The sequence below is a fragment of the Euleptes europaea genome, chromosome 16 (genome assembly GCF_029931775.1).
Source record: "Euleptes europaea isolate rEulEur1 chromosome 16, rEulEur1.hap1, whole genome shotgun sequence".
Classification (NCBI taxonomy): domain Eukaryota; kingdom Metazoa; phylum Chordata; class Lepidosauria; order Squamata; family Sphaerodactylidae; genus Euleptes; species Euleptes europaea.
The window spans coordinates 38,087,811-38,098,100 of record NC_079327.1 but is presented as its reverse complement, the minus strand read 5'-3'; the positions used below and the strand labels follow the sequence as shown (position 1 = coordinate 38,098,100).

At 42.4% G+C, this 10,290-nt stretch overlaps 1 pseudogene; it reads right to left on the bottom strand.

Annotated features, from left to right (window-relative positions):
* Positions 1-5,468: 5,468 nt before the first annotated feature.
* LOC130488314 (glutathione S-transferase P 1-like) lies at positions 5,469-6,104 on the bottom strand (annotated as a pseudogene).
* Positions 6,105-10,290: the final 4,186 nt, after the last annotated feature.

The window sequence follows — 10,290 nt, the reverse complement described above, 5'->3', positions numbered from 1 at the left end:
CATACTATCATTTTGCTCATCACTAAATAATCCACATTCAAAATATTTGCAGTAGGAAAGTAAAATACCCAGGTGTGCTTGACCAGTTGTGTATAAAAGTATATTTGCCGCAGCTTATGGAGCATTAGACCAGTATTCGGGGGTGGGGAATGTAAAGGTTACAGTTTAAAATATTTAATGGAAGTGAACTAAAAAACTAAATGATACTAGATAGTTTAAACTTTCATTTAAAGTGTGTATAAAAGAAACAATTGGAAGCTTATGTTCCACAAGAAATAAGGTACACATTCCTATATAGGGAAAAGTTATCGGTGGGTGGAAAATACTAAGGGGGAAATAGAAGCAACTTCTTTAAATGGCTTGCATGAAGATTTCTGTAAGTATTTAGAGAAAAAATTGGATTGGAGTAGAACTTTTAAATTGTAGTTCTTCATAGTGCTTCATTTTACTGAGCTCTAGTCTTTCCCATTTTAATGGCCAGCAAAAGTATGGTGAGAGAGAGGAGACATGATCCACTTAAGTACATATTTTGGTTTGTTGTACTGATTAATCAGTGGATTAATCTGGTCTCCTTCCCCCCCCCGCCCCCCCGGAAGTGAGATTTTTAATTTTAAATTAAATCTATTTCCTAATATTCCTTTTTTGGTATATTCAGAAAATTTATAATATGTATGGTGTCATGCTTAGAGTGTTGTACTAGGATCTGGTTCAAATCCCCACTCTGCCAGGGAAGCAGCCTGGGTGACCCTGATTCACACACCTTTAGCCTAACCTACCACACAGGGTTGCTGTGATGATAAAGTGGAGAAGAGAATGAAATCAGCTACTTCAGGCAGCTATTGGAGAGAGATGAATGATATAAATAAATAAACGCCTTACGGTTTTGAGGAAGTAAATAAGAACCAGCAAATCCCATTCGAAAAACATCTTGAGCCTACCACATTATTGTGTCTGATGTACAATGGATATCCTTAATTAACTTGCCATGTCCATGGTATATCTAGACCTGAGGGCCTAAATGCAACCCACTCATGTGCTGATTCAGATAGATTACATCATTGACCTGCACTAGTATCAGCCAATCCCAATCCTTTCTAGATCATTCCAGAATTCACTGTGCCCGTTCCCCCAACATTAGGCAATGTCCACAGTCCTCTGTCAGAAAGTTATCTATTCTGTTATACTTTAGAAATATTACTGCTTCTATAGCTGTATTCAGACATGCAGTTAAACTGCAGAGAAATAAAACATGTGCACAGATCCAGGCTCATAAGGGTTGCCAACCTCCAGGGAATAGCTGGAGATCTCCTGCTATTACAACTGATTTCCAGCCGATAGAGATCATTTCACCTGGAGAAAATGGCCACTTTGACAATTGGACTCTATGGCATTGAAGTCCCTCCCCTCCCCCAATCCCTCCCTCCTCAGGCTCTGCCCCCAAAACCTCCCGCTGGTGGTGAAGAGGGACCTGGCAACCCTAAGGGTCATGCACATGCATGACTCCTCCCTGTTTTCTAGACATACCATTGGTTTGCTTCTGGTAGGCACTCTTCTGCCGCTAGAAACCCATCCTTGCTTCTGGACCCAGCAGAACGGTGAGAGGTGGGAGTTATGTTGCACAACATGCTGACATCATGTCTGATTGAAGATCCAGAGGTGATGTTAGCACATCAGCCAGTGCTCTGGAAACTCTGTGGTAATACTACAGAGTTTCTAGAACATTGACTGACAGACTGATGGAATGTCCAGATTCTCACCAAGGTGTGATGTTGGCAGGCCACACAATATCATATCCACCCCTTGCCCCAACCCCAAAGCTCCTGGAGGTGCAAGGTGGTGACCTGGAATTAGTACTGCTTCCACCTCTCCTTTTACATGGACCGTGATGAAAGAATAGTGGTTCAAAATTAACTGTGATGTAGCAATGCAGATGCATGGTTTACCTAGTTATTCTTCCACAAGCTGGGATGCAAAATCAGGAGGAAACCCTGGTTAAGAATCCTAGCTTGCAGAAGGAAAGCCAAGAGAGCAATCCTAAACAAGCCTACTCACAATTATACTCCTGACTGTTCTGTGGGATTTCCTACTAGGAAAATGTTATTAGGATTGCTCTGTAAATCCAGTTACACATTTGTATGTTGCTGTAATTGGAATTGGGCTTAAACAACCATGCTTAATCAGGTTCAGCACAAGAACCAAGGGTGTACTAGCTCAAGTCAGGGTTTGTACACATTTTTTCTTTAAGTTGTTAAATCAGACATTTGTAGTTTGTTATCAGAAGATCAAATGTATGAATGTAGTCCTCTGCCTTGTAATGTTATCAATATGACAGTTGTTGATTAATATTTCTGATATCATGGCATGGCTGCTGTATGTTTTGTTTTCATGAAACATTGATGAAAACATAATGAGAAAAAAAAACCTGCCAAGTGGAATCAAGGAATCACCTGAAACCCAAATATTTATGTTGATACAAAAGTTCTACAAGTACTTGATCTGCAACCCCCCAAATATATATCAGATAGCAAGTCTGTATTTCTACCTGGCTGATTTGGAATAAATAAGCAAGTTCTTAATCTAATACAATTCCCTGAGTCTAATGCAGCTTCCCCATCCCACTCCCAAACACAGCTTTTAATACAAACAAGCCGTTTTCATTCTAGAACAGAGCAATAGACAACGTGTAAACAATCTGAGGTGCCAATGTAACTGTTCTATACTTTTCGTTCACTGCTGGTTGAAGGGAAGTAAAACGCCCTTCCTTATGAACACTGGCAGTGCATGCATCCATATGCATAGTGAGAAAAACAAACAAACAGCCATATATGCATAGGTCCAATAGGGCTGAGTTCATTTTCTGTGGCAGAACTAAGCCACATACAGGTGAAATACACTGTGTACAGATGGTTTCTTCCCCATGGAATCCAGCCATAGCATAAGAACACTTGTAAAATGGCAGCCATCTAAATTAAAAATATATCAAGACCAAGCCTTTCCCTGATGTTGTGTTTTAGAAATGGATGGACTATCTGATGGAATCTGTGTAATCCCCCCTTTTAAATCATCTATGCTCATGACCATCATTATGTCCACTGACAGTGAATTCTAGAATTTAATTACTCCTAGAATTACAGATGATCTCCAGACTACAAAGATGAGTTCTCCTGGAGAAAATGGTTGCATTGGAGGGTAGATTCTATGGCATTATACCTTGTTGAGGTCACTCCCCTCTCGAGGCTCCACCGCCCAAATCTCCAGGAATTTCCCAACCTGGAGCTGGCAACCCTACAGTTGGAAAAACACTTTTTAAAGGAAGTTGTTTTGCCTTGAATGGCTTCCTTGATGTGAATAATTAATTATGCAGTAATTTGGAGGTACCTTTCATAAACTGAGCTGTGCTTTCCATCTGGTCCTCAATTAATGTGGTTGCAATTCATCAAGGATAAGTTCTACACCTGGGTAACAAAAATAAGAAGCACGCATACTGGGGATGGGGGATACACTTCAGGATAGCAGTGTGGTGTGAACAAGATCTTGGGGTATGGGTGGACTGTAAGCTAAATATGAGCAGTCAGTGTGATGCAGAGGCAAAAAAAAAGACTGATGAAGTATTGTGGTGCATCAACAGAGGCATAATATCCAAATCGCAAGATGTAATAATCCCACTGCACACCGCATTGGTCAGGCTGCACCTGGAGTATTGTGTGCACATCTGGAGGCCTCACTTCAAAAAAGGATGTGGACAAAATGGAGTGGGTAGAGAGGAGAGCGACAAAGAGATCAGGGGCCTGGAGACCAAGCCCTACAAAGAAAGGCTGAGGGACTTGAAAATGTTCAGAGGATGATGAGGGGTGACGTGATTGCTCTCTTTAAGTATTTGAAAGGAGGTCAGGGAGCTGTTCCTGTTGGCAACAGAGGATAGGGAAAGTATGGGTGGAAAGGTACCGGTTGGATATTAGGGGGGGGGGGAGTTTATAGTAAGAGTAGTTCAGCAGTGGAATTGACTACTTAGGGAGGTGGTGAGCTCCCCCTCACTGGCAGTCTTCAAGCAGTGGCTGGATGAACATTTGTCATGGATGCTTTAGGCTGATCTTACATTGAGCAGAGGGTTGGACTAGATACTCTTCCAACTCTATGATTCTGTACAATGTAGCAATATGTGTATTGGGTTCTACAAATTCCCATCTTTCATTTTTTCCCCTTTTGTAGTGGAGATATGCCATTTTTTATATCTCAATAAGCAAAGAAGTTAAAGACATCTCAGTTTAAACCAGTAACCTAAGTCTCTAGGCATTCACAATCCTATACTTCTCAGCTGTTTCCTTCCCCCAAAATTAACCCCTTTCCACAGTAAGGTCCAGCTGCTGCCTCAGACTTTCCCCACAAAATGGCTCCAATCAGATTTATCTGCCTGACACTTTCAGTAATATGTTTGTAACAGTTTTATCATGTAAATCTATAACATAATACACAGTGTCACATTTCATTGCAATGAGGGATTCCTTGAAGATATAATAATTCTTTTAATAGAATGGCCAGTGTTGAAATATAGTAGGTTGTATTCCACAGGCATTTTTGGCCAGCGGAAAGACACTTCCTATAGCACCCAGTCAGAGGAGCCGTTTCTGTTTCAGGTTTGTGAAAGGTATTAAAAAAAACTTAATATTAAATAGTTTTGTTTCTTTGATATCGAGCCAGCTGGCATGCAATCTCTGTAACAAACCCTTGCTTTAACTGCTTCCCTAGGGCTAGCAAAAACATATCAGCTTTTTAAAAATGCAAAAAAATGCATTTTTGCAGGTGTTTTAAGGAGGATACGGTTGGCTTTTTGCTGTTGAATTCATCACAGAAAAGCTAAGGCATGTTTGTTGAATGAAATGAAGTTGTTTGGTCTGGTATTATATTAAGCTAGGGATGGGGTAAGTCATTGTATATGTTTATTTAGCAACCTATGCAATTATTGTTAACTTTTGAATAAATGAATGGATGAAACTGCTTAGAATGGAGAAAATAGAAAGCTCAAGTTGAGCACCTTCTGATTCTGTTTCAGGTGGTTTGTGATGCAATCAGGCCATTCTATGTTCAGGAAATGAAAAGCTGTTTGGGGTTCCTTAAGTGTTATCTAAGATGGCTTTTTCAGTTGACCCACCACTCATACAGCTTGATGTGGGGTTTTTAGGTACTTCATTAATCCAGACTTGTAAATCAGAGGGAAGAGTCCAAAATGAGAAAAGCATAACTTTCTTTTATATCTGGAAATGTGTGCATGCCTAGAGCATGGTCCTAAATAAAGTTCCACAGCTGAAATTGTTGATCATGCTTCGTTGTTCCCTTTTCTATCTACAGGAGCATCTGTGTCTGATTCCCCTCCTCGCAGCATTCTATTCAGAAGGTATTCTTTTTTCTTTTCTTCAAATGAGCTATATTCTACACAGAACGATACAAAACTACAGTGTTCCCACAGATAAATCACTGCACCCTGCTGAAGGGATTCTTCTCACTGCTTGCCATTCCCATTGATCGGGCGCTTCTTGTGAGCATCAGACTCCAGGAAAGCCTTGAGAAGGGGCCGGGCGTCGAGCTGCTGCACATAGCCAGCCAGCAAGGGAAAGGAAGCCAGGCAGTCAGGTGCCAAGACCAGGTGCGCATGAAGGATGTCCAGCAAATTATAGTCTGCAAAGGAGATCTGTTTACCTACAATGAAGGCCTTCCCACCATTATTCTGAGCCAGAAGATTCTCGAAAGGACGCAGATCCCCTGGCAGGGCCTCATAGTTCTGATAGATGAGGCGAGCATATTTCATGCGCAGGTCCTCCATGCCATCAGTGCTGTTTCCCGTGCATCTTGACCATAGAGTCCATGGTTCCGAGCCAAGTATCATAGAATAGCATTCGACTGGTGTAGTAGGAAGTCTCCATCCTGAAATCTAGGCAGCTGCCCAAAGACACATGATTTCTTGAGGTCTCCTTTCTGCCATATCTCCCCAGTCACCACATCTGTCCACTCCTGTCCCTGATCAGCCAGCAGCATCCGCATGGCCTCACAGCGTCCGCGGACAGGGAAGTAGGTGATGGTGTACTTTCCAGGCATGCCGAATATCCAGCCAGTCAGGGAGACACAGCCCAGACCGAGAGTCAAGCTTCTTCTGTCCTGGAAACAAAGCAGTGCAGTCTCCCCGGGGGGGGGGGGGATGCTTCAGAAGGTATTCTTAAGCAGTTTTTTCAAGGGAGGGACATGGAGAGTGAAATCTGTGCCATGGGAAATGAAGCCAGCATGCATGCGATTCCCCCCACCCTTCCCCCCTATCTGATGGAGGGAGCGTTGTCTCTCAAAGGCTCTGCTGGTGCTGGAAACTGCTATCAAGTCACCGCTGACTTATGGCGATCCAGTAGGGTTTTCAAGGCAAGGGATGTTCAGAGGTGGTTTGCCATTGCCTGCCCCCGCATTATGACACTGGACTTCCTTGCTTGGTGGCCACCCAGCCAACTACTAACCAGGGCTGACCCTGCTTAGCTTGTGAGATCTGATGAGATCCAGGTGAAGGCCTCAAAAGCTCATACCCCCCAAAAAACTTGTTGGTCTCTAAGGTACTACTGGACTGGAATCTAGGTGTCCCCTTTCTTTATTTCCTATTGAACTGTTCTTGTGCCTAATACCCACACTGTGTTCCTTTTTAAATCCAGAAGAGTTTAAAGAGTAAGGTGACACTCTAAACAAGAAACTCTGTGGGGGTGGGGGGTGGGGAACTAAAGCAAACATTTATTATACTTTTTATTAGGACCAATCAAAACATTACAAGGTCTTGAGTTGTCTAGAACACTTCATGTGCATCCCAAAAGGTGTTCTAGAGAACTTGAAAGCTTATGCATGATTTTATGATAATTTGGTTGAGCCTAATAAAAAGTATTACATGACTTTGTTTTTGGAATTTGTCCATGAACCCATACACTTACATGTGCCTTAGTCTATTTTGGAACAAACCAGAAGCTCACACAGAACCTGATGAAGGGAGCTTTGACTCTTACGTGCTACTGGACTCGAATCTAACAGAATCAATGTATTCTAGGCATAAATTTCCTTCTTGCAGGAGTATACAAGGTAGCCTTATCTAATTTTATGGTAAAGCTGGAAGAGAAGGGGTAGGCCAACACAGAGCAACTGCCAAAGGCAGTAAGATCACTGAGATATGGATCGCACAGTGTTGGCATCTCAGTCACGGTTTCATATTCACAGATCTTTTGCCAAACCACACTTTACTTTCATAGCAATTTTTCAATGGTTTAAAGGATTTTGTTGCCGAACAGTGTTAATACCTCTGTGTACATCTCAGTTACACTGGTTATGGAAGGATAAAAGTTATTTCCTTCAATCATCCAGTAAACTACTAAGATTTTCTTTGTTTTACTAATAACAAATAGCTGGCAGTTCATGAGAAATACTGGATCTAGATTCATTCAGTTTGGTGTTGGGATTGATCATTCGGCCTTGGTCACCGTGACTGATGGCCATTGATGTCAGAAACTCAGTTAAAGTGCCACCTTGTTGCTATTTCTGAACCTTTTAAAGACATTCTGCAGACGGACTTTGTGTGAACCAGCCTCAGAGATGTGGTGGAAAGTTACTGAGCCCGACCTTCGGGTTGGGGAGAGCGGCGTAGAAATGTAATAAATAATAATAATAATAATAATAACAGCGATAAGCCTTTTTCTGAGGTGTTGCCTCATCTTCTCAACAGCTTTTCTCAAAAAGACTAGCTTTTCTAGTGTTTGATGCCAGATGAAGTCCCTTTTGTTTAATTTGTTTTTATTGATAAGGGTTTTCTTTGGGGCTTTTATTAGTCATAAACACTGGTTCCTCCTCTTGCTATTTTAATGACTGATGATAAAAGCCATCACAATAACTTTTGATTTTATAGTGATTTTACTGTGGCTTTTATTTTCTATAAACTGTCTTAAAGAAAACATACAACTAAAAGTGAAATAACTATTTTTGAAAAGGAAATAAACAAAAATAAATAACAGTAATGTGTATTATTTATTAAAAATAAATCAAACTTTTAAAGTATATTAAATTAATCATATAATATTATTAAAATCATGTTTAAAATGGTAATTATACCCTTTCCAGATTTCCCCTGGTGGTCTCCTCACATTCATGTTAGCAGAAAAACAAACCTTCATGGCATTTGCACTTAATGCAGGTCACAACATGATGGGCAAGATACCTTCTCCTTTCTACCAAGACAATATTCATTTTATACCCTCAGCAATTTTGTTTAAGCTATAAAAGAGCTAAGCTCTGTTGAGATTTATAGTAATCCTTCTATTGACATACATAAATGCCACACAGGTATCTTTTTGTCCATCTCAAGAACAAAATTTAACTCTATTCCAAGTAGAAAGGGCAAAGGTGTGCAGATAGCAATTGTGTAATGTAATCAAAATTCTGTGGCCACACATGCAAATAGCTCAGTCTGACCTTATATATAGTTCAGCCTGGCTGTATTTGTGTGCACCTTGGTAGTGTTCCTGCCCATGTGATCCCTTTCCAAGGTCACCAGGACAGCCAGTGTTAGAGTCCAAAGGCAGCTTTTGCCCATCCCTTCATTGTCTCCAAGCTGTCTCCTCCCAGTCCATTTTAATGAACGACAGCCATTCAGGGACACTACTATGATGGAGACAAGCTCTGTCCCTCATGATCCCCATGTCTGGAGGGATGGAGTTTTGGCTTTCTCTAGATTGTCTCCTAGATTGCAGTCATTTACTTTCTTTCATCATAATTGATTGCGCTGTTGAGAATCCTTTTTGTGTGGCTTTCTTTCTTGGTTATTCTAGAGCAGAGATGGCGAACCTTTTAGAGACCGAGTGCCCAAACTGCAACCCAAAACCCACTTATTTATCGCAAAGTGCCAACACAGCTAGAAGTCCACATGGGGCTAGGGGTTGCCAGGTCCCTCTTTGCCACCTGTGGGAGGTTTTTGGGGTGGAGCCTGAGGAGGGTGGGGTTTGGGGAGGGACTTCAATGCCATAGAGTCCAATTGCCAAAGCGGCCATGTTCTCCAGGAGAACTGAAATAGCAGATCTCCTGCTACTACCAGGAGGTTGGCAACCTTGCATGGGCAGCTGAGCGGGGGAAGGAAAGCAGCTGGAGCATAGCCCCAACCCCTCCAGTTTGGTTCTTTTTCCAACTGTTATCTTCATACGAATTTAAAAAGACTGTTATGCGGGGGGCTGATGGTGGGGACAGCCCTCTGCACACGCTCAGAGGCACCTTTGGTTGCATGAACGAGCAGAGTGGAAACCTGAGCTAAGCAAAGGGCTCGGCTCCAGCACAAACGCCAGGCGGGGCCCTGTTTGGCCCTCACCACCAATCCCCCGCGCTGCAGTCACCAACCAGCCTGCCGCAGACGGCTGCCCAGACATCCCACTCCCGGTCCAGCCCCGTCCCGGCTCCACCTCTTCCAGTCCTCGGCAGAAGGCTCGTCGTTGTCTTCACTTCCGGAGCGCGCAGCCAGCAACTGTGGAGAAGGCGCTGGGAAGGACCCCGGTGCTTCCCGGAGGAGCCGGGAAGGCACCACTGGTCCCCAGCCTCCTCAGCCGGGGGAACGAACTCAGGCGAACTCTGTGCTGGGGCGACAGCATGCGTGCCCACAGAGGGGGCTCTGAGTGCCACCTTTGGCACCCGTGCCATAGGTTCGCCACCACTGTTCTAGAGTGTGACATAATTCTGGGAGCTGGCAATAACATATACAGATTTCATGCAGCATGATCCTATGTATGCTTCCTGTGAAGTAAGTCCCACTTAGACCGACTGTCTAATATGCATAAAAACTTACCTGATTACTTTTTTATTGAGCAAAAATAGAATAGAAACTAATATCAGCAGTAATAAATATAATTTAGGTACTATGTGTGTATACTAATGATTGAGACAATATCGTTTGTTGCAAACGGATGCAAATCTTTTCCCCTTTCCCCTTTTTTCCCCCTTCTGTATTCCCTAAAATATAATAAAAACTTTAAAAAAAATGAAGTCCCACTAAATTCATTGGGGTTTACTCCAGCCTTATACTGTAATCCTGGGCACACTTATTTGTGGGTACTACTGAACTTGATGAGTCTTGCTTCCAAAGTATAGATACGATGAAGCTGCTTTTTTTGTTGTTGTTGGTAAAAACCACACACACACACACACACACAAAACAAATCCAAATTAATGTAACCCCATTTTCTCACGTCAACTCCAGCTAAGGGAATAAATTTTGGGAGCCGAGTTGGTTATTGGAAAGGT